Genomic DNA, 25228 nt, shown 5'->3' with positions numbered 1-25228 from the left:
CCCCCAAAAAAAATTGATTTCATCTGACTATAAATGTGTGTGTATAGAGGGAGACTTCCAGGAAAGAAAATGGAGGAAACCTGGATATCATGAACCTGGATAATATTATGCTAGGTGAAAGAAGCCAGACACAGAAGGATAAATACTACATGACACCATTTATATGAGGACGGTAAAATAGTCAAACTCACAGAAGCAGAGGGTGGAATGGTGGCTTTCAGGGATTAGTGGGAAGGGGAAATGGGGAAGTATTAGTCAAAGGGTACAAAGTTCTAGCTGTGCAAGATGGGTGAGTCCTAGAGATCTACTGTGCAGCATAGTGCCCATAGTTAACAATACTGTACTGTATTTGCTAAGAGAGTAGATGTTAGATGTTCTTAGCACACAAAAATAATAAGAAGATAGGAGGAAAGTTTTAGAGTTGTTGTATATGTTCATGACACAGATCATGGTGATGGCTGCATGTATATATTTACCTCCAAATTCATCAAGTGGTGGTGGTAGTTTAGTTGCTAAGTAGTGTCTGACTCTTGCGACCCCATGGACTATAGACTGCCAGGCTTCTCTGTCCATGGGACTCTCCAAGCAAGAATACTGGAGTGGGTTGCCATTTCTTTCTCCAAATTCATCAAGTCCTATTCATTAAATATGTACAGACTTTGTGTATTGATCATACCTCAGTAAACTTATTTTAAAAACTGGTAAATAAGGGGTGAGCGAGGAAACTGTCCTCTTTGCTTTAGGAATTCCTGCCTAGGTTTCTTGTGCTGATGCTGGCACCAAAGGGCACACCTATAATCTGAACCAACCTGTTTAATATAATAACAATATGATGTTTTAACTATATGTTACTTTAGCTTGGCATTTTATATTATTTTACATTTGTAGATCCTCTCACTCACCTGAACTAGTGCATAGCGCTATGAGTTAGGTGGAAAAAGGAGGAGGAAATACATTCAGAGAGATAATTTGTCCGAGGTCACAAATAAATAAATCGTCAATAATGACCCAGCCCTATTCCTGAGTTATAGTCTGATTCTTGCTTCTATGCTAAGTTGATATTTTTCTGGAATTGTTTCATTTGTGAGTATGTCTTCTATTTGCAATGAGTCTGTGAATTTTTGGAATGCAAAGATCATGTATTATTTGTCCCTGTATCTCTTGAAGTAGCAGCTTTAGAGTCTTGTATGAGATACTTATTAATTGTTGGTGGTTGACTGATTAGTCAAAATACCCACTCTGTCCTGTTCTCAATACTAGATATCATTTATCTGTAACTTCTAAGAGTCCATGTTTAACTTTCCATTTCAAGAAACCTTTCTTTGCTGAGTGTGAATATATTTGTATATATATAATACATAATACACACACACACAAAAGTCAGGGCATTGTGCTAAGCCCTGGTGTGCAAGTTAAAACTGTAAGTAAGATAATGCTTTTGTACTTAGACAGTTTAAGTTTCTGTTGGAAGTACCTGGAGGCAGGAAAAAGAATGAGGGGGAAGCCCTGGGACCCTATCCTCTCTCTTTCATTTAAAACAGCGGGTTGGACCCATTTCTGAGAGTTACTGTACAAGTTTTAAATTTCTATTAAAGTTATTTTCTTTCTAGAAATAAACTTTTTTAGATCTAGGCATTGTCTTTCCTGAGGGATGGAAGTGGCGAGTCAAGAAATGACATGACCTCAAGTCTGTATAGCCTCCTCAGGACAGCCTGGCCAGATTTACTATAGAGACAAGCTTATTCTTCTGAGAGGAAAAAAATTGATCCTTTTGTGGTTTTTATACCTAAAATAGCTACCTAGAGTGAGTATTTCATGAGCAATGGTTACACTTCTCTAAGAGGCCTCAATGTCCCTTAAAAAGTCATTTCCCACCACTCTTATTCCCTCTCCTGACTCTGATTAGTAGATTAGCCAAGTTTTAACTGAGCACTAAGTCAGGCTATGATGTTATGAGAAACATAGAAATTTAAAAATTTAGACTCTTAATCCGCTTAGAATCTGATGGGGGAGAAAAGACTAGAGAGAATATATATATATATATATATATATATATATATATATATATTTAAAGTTTCTCCCTAAACAGTTGTATTCCAAGGGTGAAATGAGTGGTACCAATAGCCAGTGCTGCAGTTCAGAGAAGGGAAAGACTGCTGTGGTCACAAAAATTTTCAAGACTCAAGTCTCAAAGGATGTGTAACATTTGAAGTGGTGAAAAGTAAGGAGTGGGAAGCAAGGACAACTCAGGCAAAAGTAAGATACACAGCATTGGTATGATAGGATACTGTGTAAAGTGGTTTTGTAAAGCCATGGGACCCTATCCAGGGGGGATAGAGAGTAGAAAAAGATGAGCCTGGAGTAGACATAAGCACACAGAGGTGGTTTGACCTCTAGGCTTAAGAGCTTGGACTTTATTCAGGAAGCAGTGATAGCTGTTTGGCATTTACAACCTTGATTGCATGGCTGCTTCTACATGTTCTGGCTCCTCTATGGGACTCTTCCACCAGGGCTCCCCTGGTGGTTCAGACAGTAAAGAATCTGCCTCCAATGCAGGAGACCTGGGTTCAATCTCTGGGTCAAGAAGATCCCCTGGAGGAGGGAATGATAACCCACTCCTGTACTCTTGCCTGGAAAATCCTATGGACAGAGAATCCTGGTGGGCTACAATCCGTGGGGTCACAGAGCCAGACATTGAGCGACTAACACACAACAATGGACTCTAAGCTACTTTAAGGTGAGTATGATATCCTATATTTTTATAACTCCAGAGTGCTTAGCTGGTGAATAAAAGGATCAGAAATATGGAGGAATTGATAGTTGGTTTATGAGTTAAAATCTTGATTTTGCTTGTGGTCTTATGTTAAATTAGGTATATGAAACAGAAATAGGTCCTACTATCCTCTTGAAAGTACAGGATAAGTGAAAAACAATTGAAAATTTGCGTTGAACTTTGAGTGAAAGTGAGAGCAAGTGAGACAAGACAGACAGAGAGAGAGATCATTTGCCTTCATATGAAATCAAGGCCTCTTCAGGGAATGACAAGCATCCTTAAGGAATTCAAGCTTTACTCTCAAGGCCCTAATTAAAGGTGATAAGACAGGTCTTATGACTTGTCATTCTTGAGCATTTGTGAACTGTTATGTGAAACCATGTAGGACAAAGAGCATTCCTGCAGCATCTGAAATCATATTTTGTACAATTTCTAACTTATAAATGCTTGATTCATAAATGACACTTTCACGCAATCATCTACTATCATCTCCATTCTCTCATTCTTTTATCTTTCTACCTCTTCTCCAGGGCCCCTGATGCAACTGGCAGTTGAGCCATAAAGAAGAAAATGGAGTGAATTTACAGAAAATATCTGTGTGTGTGTGGGGGGGGAAACTGTGATAAATAGGAACAGCTTACGGGACAGGAAGAGGGTAGATCAAGACCAAATAGGTCTTGCCTGACTTCATGATGGCCCTCTGCCCCAAAACACCATTCACCAAATGGCCTGAGTTTTTCTCATAAATTTGTTATGCTGCCTGAAAATACACTATATGGAAATGTGTTTAGATTAATAAGTATCTTCTTTCTATGTATACATGTATCTCTAGAAGGGTGGAAGATTGGGTTCTGGTGGAGAGGGTAGGTCACTCTGTGAGGCCTAACAGATTTCAGTGGTATGATAGAATTCTAAGTTAGCCTCCCAAGATTCTTAAGTTCTTGGTGTACACACACCTTCTGCCAGCTATTCAGTCAAATACTAATCTAGGTACTGCTGTAAATTAATTTTTCAGATGAAATTAAAGTCCTATATCAAGAATATACAATGGATTAAAGACAATCTCTTTAACAAGTGGTGCTGGGAAAACTGGTCAACCACTTGTAAAAGAATTAAACTAGAATACTTTCTAACACCATATACAAAAATAAACTCAAAGTAGATTAAAGATCTAAATGTAACACCAGAAACTATACAACTCCTAGAGGAGAACATAGGCAAAACACTCTCCTACATAAATCACAGCAGGATCCTCTATGACCCACCTCCCAGAATACTGGAAATCAAAGCAAAAATAAACAAATGTGACCTAATTAAAATTAAAAGCTTCTGCACAACAAAGGAAACTATAAGCAAGGTGAAAAGACTGCCTTCAGAATGGGAGAAAATAATAGCAAATGAAGCAACTGACAAACAACTAATCTCAAAAATATACAAGCAACTCATGCAGCTCAATTCCAGAAAAATAAACGACCCAATCAAAAAATGGGCTAAAGAGCTAAATAGACATTTCTCCAAAGAAGACATACAGATGGCTAACAAACACATGAAAAGATGCTCAACATCACTCATTATCAGAGAAATGCAAATCAAAACCACAATGAGGTACCATTTCACACCAGTCAGAATGGCTGTGATCCAAAAGTCTACAAGTAATAAATGCTGGAGAGGGTGTGGAGAAAAGGGAACCTTCTTACACTGTTGGTGGGAATGCAAACTAGCCACTATGGAGAACAGTGTGGAGATTCCTTCAAAAACTGCAAATAGAACTGCCTTATGACCCAGCAATCCCCCTGCTGGGCATACACACCGAGGAAACCAGAATTGAAAGAGACACGTGTACCCCAATGTTCATCACAACACTGTTTATAATAGCCAGGACATGGAAGCAACCTAGATGTCCATCAGCAGATGAATGGATAAGAAAGCGGTGGTACATATATACAATGGAGTATTACTCAGCCATCAAAAAGAATACATTTGAATCAGTTCTAATGAGGTGGATGAAACTGGAGCCTATTATACAGAGTGAAGTAAGCCAGAAAGAAAAACACCAATACAGTATACTAATGCATATATATGGAATTTAGAAAGATGATAATAATAACCCTGTATGTGAGACAGCAAAAGAGACACAGATGTATAGAACAGTCTTTTGGACTCTGTGGGAGAGGGCGAGGGTGGGATGATTTGGAAGAATGGCATTGAAACATGTATAATATCATATGAGAAATGAATCGCCAGTCCAGGTTCAATGCATGATACAGGATGCTTGGGGCTGGTGAACTGGGACGACCCAGAGGGGTGGTATGGGGAGAGAGGAGGGAGGGGGGGTTCAGGATGGGGAACACGTGTATACCTGTGGCAGATTCATGTTGATGTATGGCAAAACCAATACAATATTGTAAAGTAATTAACCTCCAATTAAAATAAATAAATTTATATTAAAAATAAATAAATAAAGTTCTATATCACTTGGCCATAAAATAGAGAGATTATCTATAGTTGGGCCTGATTTAATCATTGAGTTCTTTAAAAGTAGAATGTTTCTCCAACTAGTGGCAAACACGTCAGAGAATTGAACTGCTAGTGGGACGGGATGCACCGAGAAGTGTTTTGTTGTTGGCTTGAAAATAGAAGAGGATAAGTGGGTAGGCATGGGAGCAGCCTCTTAGAGCTAAGGGTGGACCCTGGTTGACAGCTTGCAAGAAATCAGGAACCTCAGTCCTATACATGGAAGGCACTGAACTTTGTCAACAACCTGAGTGAGCTTGGAAGAAGATCCTGAAGCCCAGATGAGAACTGCAGCCCTGATCAATAGTTTCATTTTAACCATGTGAACCCTGAGCAGAAGATCCAGCTAAACCATACCAGACTTCTGACCCAGAGGAACTGTGAGCTAATAAATAGCTGTTATTTAAAACTACTATGTGCAGCAAAAGTACATATTTTGTTTTGTAGTAAAAGTACACATGTGATCTCCTAGGATGAGCCTGAAGGTTTTGATACTCAAGACGCTCTTCAGATTTTAGCATTAAATCCTAAAAAGTACAAAGACCGTTCTTACGAAGACAAAGAGCAGTTTCTTAGGGATTATTTCCACAAGAGACCATATCCCAGTAAAAAGGAAATAGAATTGTTATCCTCACTCTTATGGGTGTGGAAAATAGACGTGGCTTCATTTTTCGGAAAAAGAAGGTATATTTGCATGAAAGCAATACAAAATCACAAGTCTTCTGTACTTTTAGGCTTTGGCATGCCTGAACTTAAAAATGTTAAAACACAGATTGAACTTTGAGTATGAACCACAAAACTTGTAAAAAAAAAGTTAGGAAATCTAAAGTATTTGATAATTCGTAGTTTTTTCAATTGAGATTTTTTTTAAATGTTATTTTCTTCACTGTATGTTGAACTAATCAATTTCAGTGGTCTTTATGCTGCTCTTTAGATTTATTTTAGGTGCTCAGAAAGACTTCTGTATAAAGAAGTGAATAGTTCTTTCAAATTTGTTACCTGCAGTTTGATTTTGTAACAATTATTTTTTGTTTTTTCCTCTGTCACGTAAATTAAATCATTTGATATTTCATGCATGCATTGTTTTCCCAGTAGTGTCAATATTGTACGATAAAAACTGAAATCTATATATGTTTATTTTTCATTTAAGGAAATTTCAGCTTGTTTCAGAACACTTGATTAACTACAAATTATAACTGCTGTCCCTCAGCTTCCCAAGTAGCAGCAGACGATACAGTAAATGTTTAGAGAAGTAAGTAGCAGCCCCCGTGACATTTCTGGTTCCTTAAGGATGCACTGCATTAACTTATGCTGATTTCTTCTTGTAAGGTATTTGCTTATTAGATTATAATTTTGATTCACATTTTTTCAGTTGTTTACGTCCTAATAGTTGTTTTTGATTGTAACTCAGAAAACCAAATGTTTTCATTTGTTAAAAATATACTGAACCTGAAGTCTGGTATTTAAATCAAGAGTTATTTTACAAATAAAGGAATTCTGTAGGTACAAAAAAAAAAGAGTCTGGGGGGAGGAGCTCTATAAAGCAAGGGGCTACAAAAAGCAACCCTACTTATTTGAATTTTGTGCTGATGGACTGGGTTTATGCTCAAGAAAGGAAAAGTAACTCTCTTCCATTCCTCCCTCTATACTCCATGCCATGAACAGCAGAGCTTTCTTCTTCTGATGCCTGAGGCTCATGTCAGTTATATTATTTTTATGGTTCAGTTTTCCAAAAGTCAGATTTCTACAGTCTGGCGTAAGAACTTAACTATTATGTACAATGTTGTTTCTACAGGAAAATGCACTCTAAATTCCCAAGAACTTAAAAGCAAGCCTTTGAAACAAACCTCATTCATTCTGGAAAGAGACTGTACTCATTTTAATAGAGTATAAAGCCTTAAGTTAAAAGGAGATCTCGATATCTATCCGTAGAGTTCCAGGCACCTGAGAGCTGGTATTTGGGAGGGTGAAAGGAGGGACTAGTTTCTTAGGAAAGTCATATATAGGATAGCATTTCATGGATCTAGATCCTAGTTGTTGTTCTCATTCAGTCACTAAGTCACGTCCAACTCTTGATGAACCCACGTACTGGGTTCAGCCCACCAAGCTGCTCTGTCCATGGTGTTTTTCCAGGCAAGAATACTGGAATGGGTTGCCATTTCCTTCTCAAGGGGATCGTCCCAACCCAGGGATCCAACCGGCATCTCCTGCACTGGCAGCTGGATTCTTTACCACTGAGCCACCTGGGAAGCCCCAGATCCTAGTTGCCTATTTTAAAATCTTAGTCTCTGTCACTTGCTATTTGTTTGACTTTGGGGGCAATTGCTTAACCTCTGGTTTCCATCTATAAAATGGGATAATTGTACCAATTTCATAGGATTGCTGCACAAATAAATAAGCAGATATATGTAAATCTCATTAATATTTGGCATACTACATAAGCATTAGTTATTGCTGTTATAAATCCTTAGAAACCTTTTACAATTATTTATTTATTTATGGCTGCACTGGATCTTTGTTGCTCTGTGCTGGCTTTCTCTAGTTACAGTTGTGTGGGTTTCTCATTGTGGTGGCTTCTCCTGTTGCAGAGTATGGGCTCTAGGTTGCACGGGCTTCAGTAGTTGCAGCAGGTAGGCTCAATAGTTATGACCCTCAGGTTCTAGAGCTCAGTAGATGTGGTGCATGGGCTTAGTTACTTCTTAGCCTGTGGGATCTTCCTGGACCAGGGATCAAACCCATGTCCCCTGCATTGGCAGGTGGATTCTTAACCACTGGACCACCAGGGAAGTTCTCAAACTTTTTTATAGTCTCTTTTGCTTCTCAATTTCCTTAGCCCTACCAGCTAGTCTAAATCAGGTAATCTCTAAAACCTCAGTTATTTTAGCATTCAGGCATTTACAGTCTTGGAATATTAGGGCCATCCATAAACTATTTCAGCCAAAGTTTCTCTAGACTAAGGCTTAATCCTATCTGCCTCACTAGAAGCCCAATATCTTTTTGTGTGATCATCGAGGAAGAGCAATTCTTGTATGTTTAAGTAGAAGAGTATAAAGGTAAGGAGAGTGAACCTGGAGATGTTTTAAAATCTGAGTCTCCAAGGTATGCCTAGAATCTAATTTCAAAGTGTGACGGTGGTCTGATTGGGAAGCCCAAGATCTGAGTGAGGTTATTATGAGAAAATTTAGGATTTTGCTTTTCAATCTTTGGTTGAAGCTTTTGGATATTATTCAAATTGCAAAGCCTATTTGAATCATAGTGCAGCACTTTGGCATATCAAAAACAAATAGCCATCCTTGGCACAGAAGGGTCTACTTTTAAGAATAGCAAAAGATAACTTAAAAGGCTTTTTAAGAAGCCAAAAGAGGCATTGGGGCAGCATATAACTCTTTCTAAACATTTTTATGAGGTAAATGCAAATTCTGAAAGAGACAGGAATACCAGACCACCTAACTTGCCTCTTGAGAAATCTGTATGCAGGTCAGGAAGCAACAGTTAGAACTGGACATGGAACAACAGACTGGTTCCAAATAGGAAAAGGAGTACGTCAAGGTTGTATATTGTCACCCCGCTTATTTAACTTCTATGCAGAGTACATCATGAGAAACGCTGGACTGGAAGAAGCACAAGCTGGAATCAAGATTGCCGGGAGAAATATCAACCACCTCAGATATGCAGATGACACCACCCTTATGGCAGAAAGTGAAGAGGAACTGAAAAGCCTCTTGATGAAAGTGAAAGAGGAGAGTGAAAAAGTTGGCTTAAAGCTCAACATTCAGAAAACGAAGATCATGACATCCGGTCCCATCACTTCATGAGAAATAGATGGGGAAACAGTGGAAACAGTGTCAGACTTTATTTTTGGGGGCTCCAAAATCACTGCAGATGGTGACTGCAGCCATGAAATTAAAAGACGCTTAGTCCTTGGAAGAAAAGTCATGACCAACCTAGATAGTTTATTCAAAAGCAGAGACATTACTTTGCAGACTAAGGTCTGTCTAGTCAAGGCTATGGTTTTTCCTGTGGTCATGTATGGATGTGAGAGTTGGACAGTGAAGAAGGCTGAGTGCCAAAGAATTGATGCTTTTGAACTGTGGTGTTGGAGAAGACTCTTAAGAGTCCTTTGGACTGCAAGGAGATCCAACCAGTCCATTCTGAAGGAGATCAACCCTGGGATTTCTTTGGAAGGGATGATGCTAAAGCTGAAACTCCAGTACTTTGGCCACCTCATGCGAAGAGTTCTCATTGGAAAAGACTGATGCTGGGAGGGATTGGGGGCAGGAGGAGAAGGGGACGACCGAGGATGAGATGGCTGGATGGCATCACGGACCTGATTGACGTGAGTCTGAGTGAACTCTGGGAGATGGTGGTGGACAGGGAGGCCTGGCGTGCTGCGATTCATGGGGTCGCAAAGAGTCGGACACAACTGAGAGACTGAACTGAACTGAACTGAAATGCAAATAAATCAGAAACATGTATTTTGGATTTCCTTGAAATTACATAGAGTGTAACAGGCAGAGAGCTTCAATTTATATTTGAGTAGACTGAGGTTTTTCTTTAGAGATGGTCAATAATGTAATTTGTTAGTTTACTTGACAAAAAGCAAGAAGCTGGCACAGAGCTCATTATGGAGAACTCTAGTATATCCAGTATAATGTGTATATATCCTTTGGCTAAAGACCTATTCACTCTTGCCTCCCTTATCCTTTTCTAGTGTTGGCTAAGGCTTTGGGAATATCTAGGAGAGCAAATTTTGAGGATATGAATGAAGATAGAAAATTAAACTCATCCAGCCACACTTCTTATAGCTCCAGCACTGTGACCTGATGAGAATAAACAGGGATCTGTGTGCAAGAATTGCAGGATGCAGTGAAAACACAATGAGACCTGGATTCTAGTCTTGACTATCATTCAGCTTAACTTCTTCTTTTTTTATCATATGTAAAATGAAAAAATATTTTTACAGCTTTATTTTAAATTTAAAGTACACAATAAAATAGTTTTTTAGCATATTTACAGAGATGTGCAACATCACCATAATATATGTTAAGAACATGTTCATCACTCCAAAAAGAAACCTTCTACCCATTAGGAGTCAGTCCCCACTCTCCTCAACCTCAACTCCTCTCCTCTAAGTTTTAGGCAACTACAAGTGTATTTTCTGTCTTTATGGATTTGCCTATTCTAGACATCTTATGTAAGTTAAATTATACTTTTGGGATTGGCTTTAATTTTCTATAATGTTTTCAAGGTTCATCCATTCAATGGACATACTGCATTCTGTTTACCCATTCATGAGTTGATGGACATTTGTTTTTTTGACTGTTATGAATAATGCAGTTATGAACAAGATTTTTGTGTGGACGTATATTTTGTCTTGGGCAGATACTTTCGACTCTTTGTGACTCCATGGACTGTATGTAGCCTGCCAGCCTCCTCTGTCCATGAAATTCTCCAGGCAAGAATACTGGCATGAACTGCCATTCCCTTCTGGGTCTCCCACATTGCAGGCAGATTCTTTACTATCTAAGCCATCAGGGAAACCCAAAGATATCATATTTTGTCTTGAGCATATACTTAGAGTAGAACTGTTGGGTCATGTGGTAACTCTAGGTTTGCCTTTTTGAGGAAGGGCCAAACTGTCCTTCATTGTACATTCCCACCAACAATATATAAGTGTTCTATTTTCCTACATTCTTACCAATGCTTGTCTTTTTTATTACGGTCATCCTAGTGGACATGAAGTTGCAAATGCAATATTAAAAAAATAAAATTAGTTCAATAGATCCATGGTGAGCAAAATATTGAAATTTTAAGTAAAGCCAGAAACTGGCAGTGCTGTGTGCTGAGCCATATATGAGCCTGAAGCAAAAGAAAATATGTGTGTTCACATATACATTTTCTATATATTTTTAATGCTAATTAAAAAACCAACTTGGAAAGTATGCTTTATAAATGTAAACCTTTATCAACAATAAATGAAAAATAGTAAATAATTTGTAAATATTCAAATCACCAGATGAAAGCATCAATTATTGTGGAGAAAATGCATATCAAATAGAAACTGAGGAAATTATAGATGCCCTAATTTCACATTTGAAGTGGAGCTATGAAAAAATAAAGTATCCTCACAATCTTTTTTTTTTTTTTTGGCTGCAGTGGGTCTTCATTGTTTTGCATGGGTTTTCTTTAGTTGCAGTGAGCAGTGGCTACTCTTTGTTGTGGCGCATGGGCTTCTCACTGTAGTGGCTTCTTTTTTTGCAGAGCACAGGCTCTAGGTGTGTGGGCTTCAGTAGTTGCAACACACAGGCTCAGTAGTTGGGGCTCATGGGATTTAGAGTGGGGCTCAGTGGTTATGGCACATGGGCTTAGTTACTCCTCAGTATGTGAAATATTCCTGGACCAGGGATTGAACCAGTGTCCCCTGCATTGGCAGGTGGATTCCTGTCTACTGTGCCATGCCTGCCTACCTGCTAAGTCACTTCAGTTGTGTCCAACTTTGTGCAACCCCATGGACTGTAGTCTGCCAGTCTCCTCTGTCTGTGGGATTCTCCAGGCAAGAATACTGGAGTGGGTTGCCATTTCGTTCTCCAGGGCCATGAGGGAAGTCCAATCTTCATTTTTAAGCAGAGAAAAGTTACCTCTGTGAATACTTCTGACTTAAAAGCAACCAATGACTTGGCTCATAAACATTCTGATAACTTAAGTCCTGTAGAAATTTCATCTGAAATAGATAGGTAGCATGAAAAAAGAGAAAAGCTATCAACAACTGATTTAAGAAGAAACAGAAAATCTGAGTAGACCTTTAAAAGTGAAGAGAGAGAAATAGTAATCAAAGAAAAGCATATAAAGATAAACCCCAGCCCAGGTGGCTTCACTGGTCATTCTACTAAACGTGTGAAGAATTAACAGTCCTTCACAAACTCTTCCAAAAAGACAGGAGAGGAAGAAACAATTTTCAACTCATTCTCTGAGACCAGAATTACCCCAATACCAAAACCAGATAAAAATATGTGAAATGGAAACTAAAGAATATAGACACAAAAATCTTCAATAAAATACTACCAAATTGGGCCTGGAAATATATAATGGATTATATATCACAACCAAGTGGGATATATTGCAGGAATGCTAAGTTGGTTCAACACAGGAAAATCAATCACCCTACTGATAGAAAAAGCACTAAAACCACAGGATCATCTCAATAAATGTAGAAAAACCTTTAACAAAATTCAAACTCTTTCATGAAAAAAGCAAACAAACACCTAACTAGGAATAGAAGAGAATTTACCCGAATAATGGTCCTTGTCGTAGTTCCCAGAACCTATAAACATGTTATCTCACATGGTAAAAGGTACTTTGCAGATGTGATTAAAATCTTGAGATGGGGAGATTATGCTGGATTATTCAGATGTGCCCAGTGTAATCGCAAGGTTCCTTCTAAAAGGGAGGCAGGGGATCAGAGTCAAAGGGAAAAGATAAGAGACAGGAAGCAGAGGTGAGAGATTAGAGATGATGCTACAGTGCTAGGTTGGAAGATGGAAAAAGAGCCTGTAAGCCAAGGGATGCATGCAGTCTCTAAAGGAAGAAAATGCAAGGAAGTGGATTGTCCCCTGCAGCCTCCAGAGGGAACACAGGCCTGCTAGCACTTTGATTTTAACTAAGTGAAACTGATTTCAGATTTCTGGCCTCCAAAAGTGTTAAGAGAATAAATTTGTATTATTTTCAGTCACTAACTGCAGTAATTTGTTACAGTGGCAATAGGAAGCTAATACAGCACCTATGAAATCCCTTTCTTCCATAGATCAGGAACAAGCTAAGGCTGTTTACTCTCACCACTTCTATTCAGCTTTGCAGTAGAGGTTCAGGGCAATTCAGCAAGAAAAAGAAATAAAAGATATCCAAATTAAGAAATAAATAAAACTATATTTTTTATTTTAAATAATTTTATTTATTTATTTGGCTATGCTGGGTCTTAGTTGTGGCACGTGGGACCTTCAATCTTTGCTGCAGCAAGCAGGATGTTTAGTTGCAGCGTTCCAACTCTTGGTTGAGGTATGTGGGATCTAGTTCACTGGCCAGGGATCAAACCTGGGCCCTCTCCATTGGGAGCATAGAGTCTAAGCCAGTGACCCACCATGGAAGTCCACTATATCTATTTTTAAATGATGTAATCTTGTATATAGAAAGTCCTAAAAAATCCATGCAAAACTACTACAACTAGAACTAATAAACAATTTTAACAAGGTTGTACAATACAAAACCAATATATAACAATCAGTTGTAGCTTTATACACTTGCAATGAAAAATCTGAAAATGAATTAGGAAGATTCCATTTAAAATAGCATAACAAAACTTAGGAATAAATTCAACAAAAGATTATAAAACTTGTTCATAGAAAGGTTCAAAAGGTCACTGAAAAAAAATTAAGAAAACCTGTGTATATGGGAAAACATTCATTTCCTGTTCATGGGATAGAAGACTTAATGTCATTATTTCCCCCTATTTTCTACATACCAACACAATCCTTATCAAAACCCCACCTTTATTACTTCAAAAATTATCAAGCTAATCCTAAAATTCATAAGGATCTGCAAGAGATCAGAATAGCTAAAAGAATTCGAGGAAAAAGGAATAAAATTGTAGAACTCATTATTTTTGATTCTAAAACTTATTTCAAAGCTACAGAAATTAAGACTCATGATACTGACATAAAATTAGACATATACATCAATGCAATAGAATTGAGAGTTCAGAAGTAAGCCTTCATATTTCAGTTCAGCTCAGTTCAGTAACTCAGTCATGTCTGACTCTTTGCGACTCCATGGACTGCAGGACGCCAGGCCTCCCTGTTCATCACCAACTCCCGGAGTTCACTCAAACTCATGTCCATTGAGTCAGTGATGCCATCCAACCATCTCATCCTCTGTTGTCCCCTTCTCCTCCTGCCTTCAATCTTTCCCAGCATCAGGGTCTTTTCCAATGAGTCAGCTCTTCGCATCAGGTGGCCAAAGTATTGGAGTTTCAGCTTCAGCATCAGTCCTTCCAATGAACACTCAGACTGATCTCCTTTAGGATGGACTGGTTGGATCTCCTTGCAGTCCAAAGAACTCTCAAGAGCCTTCTCCAACACCACAGTTCAAAAGCATCAATTCTTTGGCACTCAGTTTTCTTTATAGTCCAAATCTTACATCTATACATGACTACTGGAAAATCCATAGCTTTGACTAGACAGACCTTTGTTGGTAAAGTAATATCTCTGCTTTTTAATATACTATCTAGGTTGGTCATAACTTTTCTTCCAAGGAACAAGCATCTTTTAATTTCATGGCTGCAGTCACCCTCTGCAGTGATTTTGGAGCCCCCCAAAATAAAGTCTCTCACTGTTTCCATTGTCCACCCCCCATCTATTTGCCATGAAGTGATGGGACCAGATGCCATGATCTTAGTTTTTTGAATGTTGAGTTTTAAGCCAACTTTTTCACTCTCCTCTTTCACTTTCATCAAGAGGCTCTTTAATTCTTTGCTTCCTGCCATGAGGGTGGTGTCATCTGCATATCTGAGGTTATTGTTGTTTCTTTTGGCAATCTCGAGTCCAGCTTGTGCTTCATCCAGCCTGGCATTTCTCATGATGTACTCTGCACATAAGTTAAACAAACAGGGTGACAATATACAGCCTTGATGTACTCCTTTCCCGATTTGGAACCAGTCTGTTGTTCCATGTCCAGTTCTAACTGTTGCTTCTTGATCTGCATACAGATTTCTCAGGAGGCAGTTCAGGTGGTCTGGTCTTTACATGTAAGTTCTTATTAATGAATGAATAAACTTACATCTGCTATCCCATTTGCCACATCAAATTCATGTTTCAAAATGAATGTATTCAAATCAAATGCAGAGTCTAACTTTTGCATGCATCAATTATTTTGATTGTCACTTATAGAACCATTACTCACTTATATGTCTTAGACTATGAATGCAAAGATAACAGAAACTTGTTATCAATTGTTATCACAGACCAGAGGTCTGTGCAATTTTTTTGTAAATTCTCCAACTGAGAGCTCTTTGTAAGTAAGTGCCTGCTAAACATGGCTGGATAATGGTAAAACTCCAATCCTTCTTTTGCCTATTTGAATTTTATATCTTTGCAGGAGACAGCTTATTACTTTTGGAACAATTACTTATGAAAGAGGAAAATTGGACTCTCATAGAGAATGGAACAGGTATTGACTGGACCAGTAGAATCCAGAAAGCTAAGAGGATCAGCCTTGAAGAATAAACCAAACTCTGTCTCTGGTATTATTCTGGAGGCATTTTTTTCTCCGGTTGGAATGAAGGCAGGCCAACTGGGGATAATGTGAGTGGGTGGGGGCAGGGGTATGAAGCTTTCACCTTGGCTTCCACCTTGGAATTAATAGGGCTTTTCTGCCCCTAGATCTCTGGGTCCAGCACCTTTCAGTTTGAAACACCACTAAATAAAACCAGTGCATCCAGCGATCTTTTCCCCATCTAAAATTGACTAGTAGCTTCACAAGCCTATTGTTCTATAAAGAGTCGTGCTGATTACTTATATGTATTTCTTTAAAATCCAGACAGAAAACATCCCTAGAGCATCAGAGCAAACCTGTCATAGGCTTCATTACCTTTCTACTTATAATTAAATCACTGCAGAGAGATGTTTTGTACCTAGCTTAAAATAAATACATTTTGTTGTATAACCAAGAGATATGCCACTTGATGGAAAAAAGTTAATTGAAGCCACAGATTCTCTGCAATACCCAGAATTGATCTTCCATTTATCCTAGGTTGCCTGCCTGACTCCATCCTCTCTTAAAGTTTCTCAAGAGTTCAGCAGTTCCTCTTGCAATTGATTTCTGGTGTCTACCGACCAGTTTCCAAATCGTGCTCAAATATAGCTAAACCTCAGGAAAGGATGTACTTTAAGCTTAAATTAAGACCCTTTCACCTCACTACACACATTACTGACAACACAAATTGGCTGCTGTATGCTGTATTTTACATAAGAATGGCCACACATCAAGGCCCAGGTGTTTATACAATTCTCGACCATTACCTCCTATTTGAGGATGATAATAGCAACATAAAGAAAGAGAAAGTAATGATGCATATGAATAGAATGAGGTGTCCTATGCTGGGTTCTTGTAGAAAGTTAGAGATAACTTTAGAATGTAGAAACTATTCCTTTGAAAAGGAATTAAGACCTCTAAATTGTCTCTTCCTTAACTGTGCAGCACAAACCTTCCCCAACTAACCTTTCACACCATTCACATGTAATGCATGGCAAACAAGTTTCAGTCTGGGTTTTAAAAAATGTGTTGGTGGCTTACATCCAGCTAGTACATTTTCCCTCGTGGAGAGGAACCAAAAAAGATAAACGTTTTGATAAATATAGACGTTGAATGACTAACACTTTCACTTTCTGAGCCTTATTTTCCTCACCTATAAAATACGAAAAAATCAGATCTCAGTTTACCTTATCATTTTGTGATACTTTGGTAAAATAACAGAAAGATAAATTTGTGTATTAAAAAATGTCACACATGTGTGAGGTGAAAGTTGACTAGAACGAGAGATATGTAGAAATGTGGAAAGGGGTCGGGACAAAGGTAAAAGAAATTTGGGATAGAAAAAGAAAAAAGAAGTGAAGGAAAAGAAAACGAGGAATAAGGAGGTAATTTCAGCGGCGATAAAGGCTGTAATAGGAAGCGCAACCGCTCAGGAACACTGGGGGAGGGGCCGCAGGGCGGCTGGGTCACGTTGCCGGGGGAGCCATTTTGGGAGTGCACGGCGGTTCTGCGCGGGGCCTATTTGGCTGTGACGCCTAGCCCAGGTTTCTACCGCCCTAGGGCTCATCTAAAACCTAAGATGGCGGCATTTGCATAGGGTGTAAGCGCTGCAGGCATACTTTATGTGAAAAGACGGCCAAAGGACGAGTCTCCTAAGGAATGTCCAGAAACTTGCGGATTATTTGTGTTGTGGTGAGTGCTGAAACTCGCATCGAGTTGAAAAGTGACCATTAATAAGGTTACACACTTCGGCATCGCATGGCCTGAGTGGGGGAGGAGCCGGTCTACATTTCATTTTTCTCTGTCTTCAAAATATTGGAGAGTAATTTCTCTCTCCTTAATCACTTTACTATCACGGATGAGGATAGGTGGTTGCAGAAACTAGCTCCTAGTGGGTATTCTGGGTCGTTTTCCTTTTTTTTTTTTTTTAACTTGTTTGAATGGGTTTTTATTGACACCATGCCGCCGCAAAATTCTCTCTCCCTAAGGCGCTTTCAGGAACTGCTTAACTGTTGGGCCTGCGGGTCCTTAATTCCTAAGGGCTGCCTTTCCATGTGCAAACTTAGTTTTGATAGACCAATCAGTTTGTAATATACTCATGGTGGGCTCGATTAAAATAATTTTTTTCTATGCCCTTTATATATACTTCAGATGAGGACTTTTGGTCTTATAATACTTAACATTTGTCCAGGAAACATCTTAGAGATCGAGGGTGTGCGTGCGTGTGTGTGTGTGTGTGTGTGTGTGTATAGAGATCGAGGGTGTGTGTGTGATCGAGGGGGTGTGTGTGTGTGTGTGTGTGTATAGATAATATTTCAGGGAGTTGCTACATTATATTGTGAATTGTTAGCTGTTTACTCACTAAGTAAGAAAAGAGCTAAATTTCCTGTGTTCAGATCTCTTGGTGAAAATAAATTTATGTTAAGCATAATATCATTACATGTTTACTATATGGGAAGACAGTAAAACTGAATTTAATCTATTAAATGCTTATGTGGTTAAAAGAAATTTCCCTCAAGAAATGCCCACATCTCGCTCATACTTTGCTGGAAAGACTATGAATTGCTGCAACCTTTAAAAAAAATGATCTGACAGTATGTAAGGAAATAAAAAAATACGAATATTGCTTGACTAAATACTGGAACTTAATATTCTGACTTTTAAGAATCCATTCTACAGAAATAAATGTACCAGTGTGTAAGGATATATGAACAAGGATGCCTTTGTAGCTTTGTTTGTGTGACAACTGGAAACAACCTGTATATCCGTCAGTAGGAGAGTGAATAAATCTTGGGACATTCATATTATGAGATATTTTGTAACTGTGGAAACAGATTTACCTCTATTGATCTAGCGAATGCTATAATGGATTGTTATGTGAAGAATGTAAGCTGTAAAATACTGTCTAGTATAATTTAATGTTTTTGGTGGTGGTGGTGAGTGATGAGGGCTTCCCTGGTAGCTCAGCTAGTAAAGCATTGCATGCGATGTAGGAGACCCGATTCCTGGGTCGGTAAAATCCCCTGGAGAAGGGCTAGGCTACCCACTCCAGTACTCTTGCCTGGAGAATTCCATGGAGGGAGGAGCCTAGTGGGCTATACATTCCATAAGGTTGCACAGAGGCAGACACGACTGAAGTGATTAAGCAGCAACAGCAGTGAGTGATGAAGGAATGTTGGATAAACTTTTTTTTCTTTGTCTTTTTTTGGGGGCCTTCTATAATATGTTATGAAATACTTAAGAGATATAGAAACATATAAAGAATAACACAGTGAACCTCTTTTCTCACCAGCAAAACATAAAAGACTAAACATTACTATTATAGTTGGAGTGCTCTGTGTACCCATCCCTGATTGCATCCCTTCCTTCCTCCTCAGAAATAACCATTATTTTAAATTGATTCTTGTGACTTCCCTGGTAGTCCAGTGACTAAGAAGACTCAGTGCATCCAATGCAGAGGGCCTGGTTCAATCCCTGGTAGGGGGAACTAGATCCTGCCTGCAGCAACTAAGACCAGGTACAGTCAAATAAATATTTAAGAAAAAAAAAAAGTGATTCTTTTCCCCATGCATTTCTTAAACTTCTGTGATGTAATGAACTTTTTTCTAGCATGGGTTATTTTTTATACATTTTGAAGGGAAATTTTTAAAAGTTGAATTTTAAGTGTTGGGCTGCAGAAACAGGGACCAATTGAAATTTCTTCTAAATTTGAGGGCAGAATCCAGTTTTTTTTTTTTTTTAAAGAAATTAAACCAGGAAACAAGTGTTGGCAAGGAATTAAAGAAATTGGAGCTCTCATACATTGCTGCTGGGATGTAAAATGGTGCAGCCACTGTGGAAAATAGTTTGACAGTTTCTCTATAAGTTAAACGTAGAATTATCACACTTCCTTGTTGACACTTGTTATCTCCTTTTTTTTTTTTAAATTTAAAAATTACAACCATTCTAGTGTGTTTGGAGTGTTACATCATTGTGGTTTAGATTCAAATTTCCCTAATCACCAATGATTTTGGCTACCTTGATGCATTTATTGGCCATTTGTGTATTTTTAATTTGAGTGTCTTTGTTGTTGAGCTATAAATTCTTTGCATATTCTGGATAGTAATCTGATCATATATATATATATATATATATATATATAATTTAGAATTTTGCAAATTTCCCCCCATTATGTATATGTTTTTTTACAGGTTCTTGGTAATGTCCTTTGGTATACAGATTTTTTAAGTTTTCTTTATTTTTTTCTTTTTTTGCTTGTACTTTTGGTGTCAAATCTAAGAATTCTTTGCTAAATTCTTTGCCAAATAAATCTAAGAAGATTTATCTTTATGTATTTTCCTAAGTGTTCTATGGTTTTAGCTCTTACACTTATGTCATATATCCATTTTGGGTTATTTTTATATATGATATGAGATCCAATTTTATTCTTTTACATGTGCATAGCCAGTTGTCCCAGCACCACACATTGGAAAGACTGTCCCCCATTGAATGGTCTTGGCACCCTTGTTGAAATCAGTTGGCTTAGGTGTATGGGTTTATTCTGGTCTTTCAAATTTATTTCATTTGTCTCTGTGCCTATCCTTATTCCACTGCCATACTTTTGATTACTGTTGATTGTGTTAATTTTTAAAATTGAGAAGTGTCAATCTTCCAACTGTGTTCTTTATCAAGATTGTTTTGGCTATTCGGGGCTTCTTGTAATTCCATATGAATTTTAGGATTATCCTGTCCATTTCTTTTTAAATCATATAGATAAAATAAGAGGGGTTACAAACCAAAAATACAATAATACTAGCTTATATATTTACCTATGTAGTTACCTTTGCTGCTGCTGCTGCATGCATGCTCAGTCACTCGGTTGTATCCACCTCTTTGTGACCCCATGGACTGTAGCCCACCAGATTCCTCTGTCCATGGGATTTCCCAGGCAAGGATACTGAAGTGGGTTGCTATTTCCTCCTCCAGGGGATCTACCTGACCCAGGGGATCAAACCTGAGTCTCTTGGGTCTCCTGCATTGGCAGGCAGATTCTTTACCACGGAATCACCTGGGAATCCCTTGTAGTTACCTTTGCCTGTGTTCTTTATTTCTTCATATAGTTTCGAGTTCATCTATTATCCTTCCATTTTATCCTGAAGATCTCCCTTTGTCAGTTCTTGTAGGGCATGTCTGTCAGCAGTGAACTTCCTCAGCTTTTGTTTATCTGGGAATGTCTTAATGTCTCCTTCAGTTCTCTTTTGATAGATTTATTGAAATATAATTCACATACCATACAATCCACCCATTTAAAGTGTACAGTTCAGTAGTTTTTTAGTATATGTGCAGCCATCACCAAATCTTTCAACATTTTCATCACTCTAAGAGGAAGTCCATATGCTTTAGCCATAAGCCAGATGGTTGGATGGCATCACAGACTCAATGGACATGGGTTTGGGTGGACTCTGGAAGTTGGTGATAGACAGGGAGGCCTGGTGTGCTGTGGTTCATGGGGTTGCAAAGAGTCAGACACGACTGAGCAACTGTACTGAACTGAACTGCCCCTTGAACCCCACCTGCCCAGCCCTAGGTAACCACTAATCTACTTTTATCTCTGTAAAATTTCCAGTTTAGAATATTTCATATGAATAGAATCATATGGCCTTTTGTGATTGCCTTCTTTCATTTAGCATACTGCTTCAAAGTTCATGTATGTTGTAGCATGTATCAGTACTTTATATCCCATTTATGACTTCCATTCATAGAATGGATATACTACATTTCCTTTGTTCATCCATCTGGACATTTGGGTTGTTTCTACCTTTAGGCTATCAAGAATGATTCTGCTAAAACATTCATGTACAAGTTTCTGTATAGAAATATGTTTTCATTTCTATAGGTGTATACTTAAGAGTTATTGCTGGATCATATAGCAACTCTGTGTTTAATAGTTTGAGACATTGTTAGACTTTTTTCCAAAGTGGCTGCACCATTTTACACTCGGCAGTATGAGGGCTCTAACTTGTTTACATTCTCACCAGCACTTGTCATTATCGACTTTATCCAATTCTGGCCATCCTGCTGCTGCTGCTGCTGCTGCTGCTAGGTTGCTTCAGTCGTGTCCGACTCTGTGCAACCCCATAGACGGCAGCCCATCAGGCTCCCCATCCCTGGGATTCTCCAGGCAAGAACACTGGAGTGGGTTGCCATTTCCTTCTCCAGTGCATGAAAGTGAAAAGTGAAAGTGAAGTCGCTCATTCCTGTCTGACTCTTAGTGACCCCATGGACTGCAGCCCACCATCCTAGAGGGTGTGAAATGGTATCTCATTGTAGATTCCTTTCCTACAAGGTTAGGTACCTGATGTTGTTCTTTAGGGAGGTGCAATTTGAATATACCCAGCATCACCCTGGGATGAGTTTTGTTAGAGCTGTCTTTCTCTGACCACACCCAGCAGCCAGCAGCCAAGCTCCATTTACTGATCCTTTGTTTTCCATAATGCCCGAGGGCATAAACTACTCTAAAAACTAATTCAATCAAATTGTGGATCCTTTGAAGAAATAGTTAGCAGAGGTTAGTGTTTGTTATTTGTTCTGGCTCCAAGAGGGTTCTTTCCAGTAGCCTTACTGCCGATTTCTTACCTGCAAACTCGCTGACCTACAGTTCGGCGTATATTTTGAATCTTCTCCCAATTGCTTTTCTTTACAGTTCAGTCAGTCAGTTCAGTCGCTCAGTTGTGTCCAACTCTTTGTGACCCCATGGACTGTAGCACGCCAGGCCTCCCTGTCCATCACCAACTCCTGGAGTTTACTCAAGCTCATGTCCATTGAGTTGGTGATTCCATCCAACCATCTCATCCTTTGTCATCCCCTTCTCTTCCTGCCCTCAATCTTTCCCAGCATCGGGGTCTTTTCCAATGAGTCAGCTCTTTGCATCAGGTGACCAAAGTATTGGAGTTTCAGCTTCAATATCACTCCTTCCAATGAACACCCAGGACTGATCTCCTCTAGGATGGACTGGTTGGACCTTCTTGCAGTCCAAGGGACTCTCAAGAGTCTTCTCCAACACCACAGTTGAAAAGCATCAATTCTTGGGCACTCAGCTTTCTTTATAGTCCAACTCTCACATCCATACATGACTACTGGAAAAACCATAGCTTTGACTAGACGGACCTTTGTTGGCAAAGTAACGTCTCTGATTTTTAATATGCTATCTAGCTTGGTCATAACTTTTTTTCCAAGGAACAAGCGTCTTTTAATTTCATGGCTGCAATCATCATCTGCAGTGATTTTGGAGCCCCCCAAAATAAAGTCTGTCACTGTTTCCTCTGTTTCCCCATCTATTTGCCATGAAGTGATGGGACCAGATGCCATAATCTTAGTTTTCTGAATGTTGAGCTTTAAGCCACTTTTCATTTTCATTAAGAGGCTCTTTAGTTTTTCTTCACTTTCTGCCATAAGGGTGGTGTCATCTGCGTATCTGAGGTTATTGATATTTCTCCCAGCTCTCTTGATTCCAGCTTGTGCTTCTTCCAGCTCAGCATTTCTCATGATGTACTCTGCATATAAGTTAAATAAGCAGGGTGACAATATACAGCTTTGACATAGTCCTTTCCATATTTGGAACCAGTCTGTTGTTCCATGTCCAGTTCTCACTGTTGCCTCCTGATCTGCATATAGATTTTCTTTACAACCTTGCTGTTTTTTCAGTGCTCCTCGAGGCTTGACTTTCTCCATGGTCTTGCAAATGAAGTCAGTTCAGTTCCTTTGAGAAGAGAATAGGAGCTATCTGTTTTAAAGTCTACTTTTTCCCCCTCAAGCAAAAGCTTTGAGTCTGGTCTCTGGAGGTGGGGGTAGGGACAATGGCAAGTTTCTGAGTGACAGTTCTGTTGTGCTAGATGAGTGCTTAGTGGAGGGGAGAGTGCACCCAGAGGTCCTCTCAGTTTACCGTTTACTCCTCACAACCCAGGGCAAGGATGTTCAGGGCCCCAGTATTCTCCATATACCACATCCAGTTAAAGTTTTCATTCCACCACTGGGGGTTAGGTTGCAGAAAGGAACCCCTACCTCTAAACCACAATTGTTCAGGACTCAGCCCTAGCAACAGGCTAGGTAGCTGGATGGGAAAGTCGAATGCCCTGTACTTCCAAAGAAGAAAGCCCTCTAAATGGGACTTGGGGGTGGTGGTGGTGGAGAGAGAATTTTTTGCCTTGAATTCAGGAGTCTTGAGTAGAGTCTTCCTCTCTGAGCTAGGATGGGAGAGGGAGGGAGGGAGAGAGTAGTCTTGGTTCAGATACCATAGGCTCACTTTTCTTAGTGAATTTTAAAAGATGTTCTTGAATAGATATTTCTTCATTTGTTGTTTGTTCTTAAAACCACTTCCAGAGGGTTTAAACGGTTGCTTTTTTTTTTTCTTTTAATAGTTTTTATCAGTTTCAGTGGGGAACAGGACACTCGAGCTCCTCATGCTGTCTTGCCATAAGTTAATCTCTTTCCTTTCTTTTTGAAAGATTGTTTTATCAGAAATAGATTCATTGATTCAGAGCTCTTTTACCTCCCAGCAATTAAAATATGCCATTCCATTGCCTCTGGCTTCCATGGTTTCTGTTGATGAGTTACCTTTCTTAATTTTAGGATTCTCTCTTTTTCTTGGTTTTCAACATTTTAATTATACTATGGCTCAGTGTGGATCTCTTTGAGTTTATTCTATTCCGGATTCATTAGATTTCTTAAGATATGTAGATTGGGCATTGTTTCTTCAAACACTCCTTTTTCATAATTACCCTTTATTGGAATTTGAAAACTGAATGAAGAACAGAGAATATTGTTTCCTTAGTTTTGGTCTGCATTTTGGATAAAAAAAATAGCATACAGAAATATAATTTGGGGACCTGTGAAGAATATTGAAGGATTAGAACAGCTTTAATTAGACTAAATCAGACCAAATCTAAAACCTTTTCACAGATTGATAAGATGAAGATACAAAGCAGACAATGATAATCGATACTTGGAGATCACTTAGAAAATTGAGAGGAGTCAGACTGGGCCCATCTTACAATACAGAAGTCTTGTGGCTTGTGCTTCTGAATTGTATGTCTTAAAACTTATAATGAACACCTGAGTTGTATAGAGATGAGAGAGGTTACAACTTCAGATCCCAAGTTATATATGAAGCCTGTTTAGTCCTGCAGGATTCTGAATATTTCTTCAAGGTTCTCTGTCATTTTAATAAAAATAGACCTATTACTTCTGTTTATTTTATATTTGCTACACTCGATATACTTTACTCACCAAGTCATTGGAACTCTTAAAAATTCTAAATAATTGGTAAACCATTTCACAGATTAGAAACTTGAAGTTTATTTGGGGACTGATCCACCTATAGTCATGGTTAAATATTGGCAGCTCAGGGATTTTGTTTGCTTTATGATGTATCTGTAGATGTACTTAAAATGGATGGGGAAAACAGTTTTGTTTTGTGTTCTCAAATTTTATAATAACCTGTCTGGAAGTGCAAATTATGACTTGATTTGAACATTTCCAGGTTGTGTTACATTATACCTCATGTGATATTTCTTTTCAGTAAATAGTTGTTGTTTAGAATGTATATATCTATATCCCTGATTATGTTTAAAGGGCACATGGAAAGTCAGCAGAAAAACGCAT

The 25228-nt window shown here is 38.7% G+C and overlaps 1 long non-coding RNA gene across 3 annotated transcripts in view; it reads left to right on the top strand.

Moving 5' to 3' along the window:
* The first annotated feature begins 17127 nt into the window (after positions 1 to 17127).
* LOC102168615 overlaps positions 17128 to 25228 on the top strand; it is a 196914-nt gene continuing 188813 nt past the window's right edge. For all 3 annotated transcript variants that reach the window (XR_311251.3, XR_001917568.1, XR_001917567.1), the window contains exon 1: positions 17128 to 17281. This is a non-coding gene — a long non-coding RNA (uncharacterized LOC102168615). The remainder of the gene's footprint in view (positions 17282 to 25228) is intronic.

This window comes from Capra hircus (genome assembly GCF_001704415.2).
Source record: "Capra hircus breed San Clemente chromosome X unlocalized genomic scaffold, ASM170441v1, whole genome shotgun sequence".
Classification (NCBI taxonomy): domain Eukaryota; kingdom Metazoa; phylum Chordata; class Mammalia; order Artiodactyla; family Bovidae; genus Capra; species Capra hircus.
The sequence above is the reverse complement of the archived record's forward strand: the minus strand, read 5'-3'. Positions and strand labels throughout refer to the sequence as shown.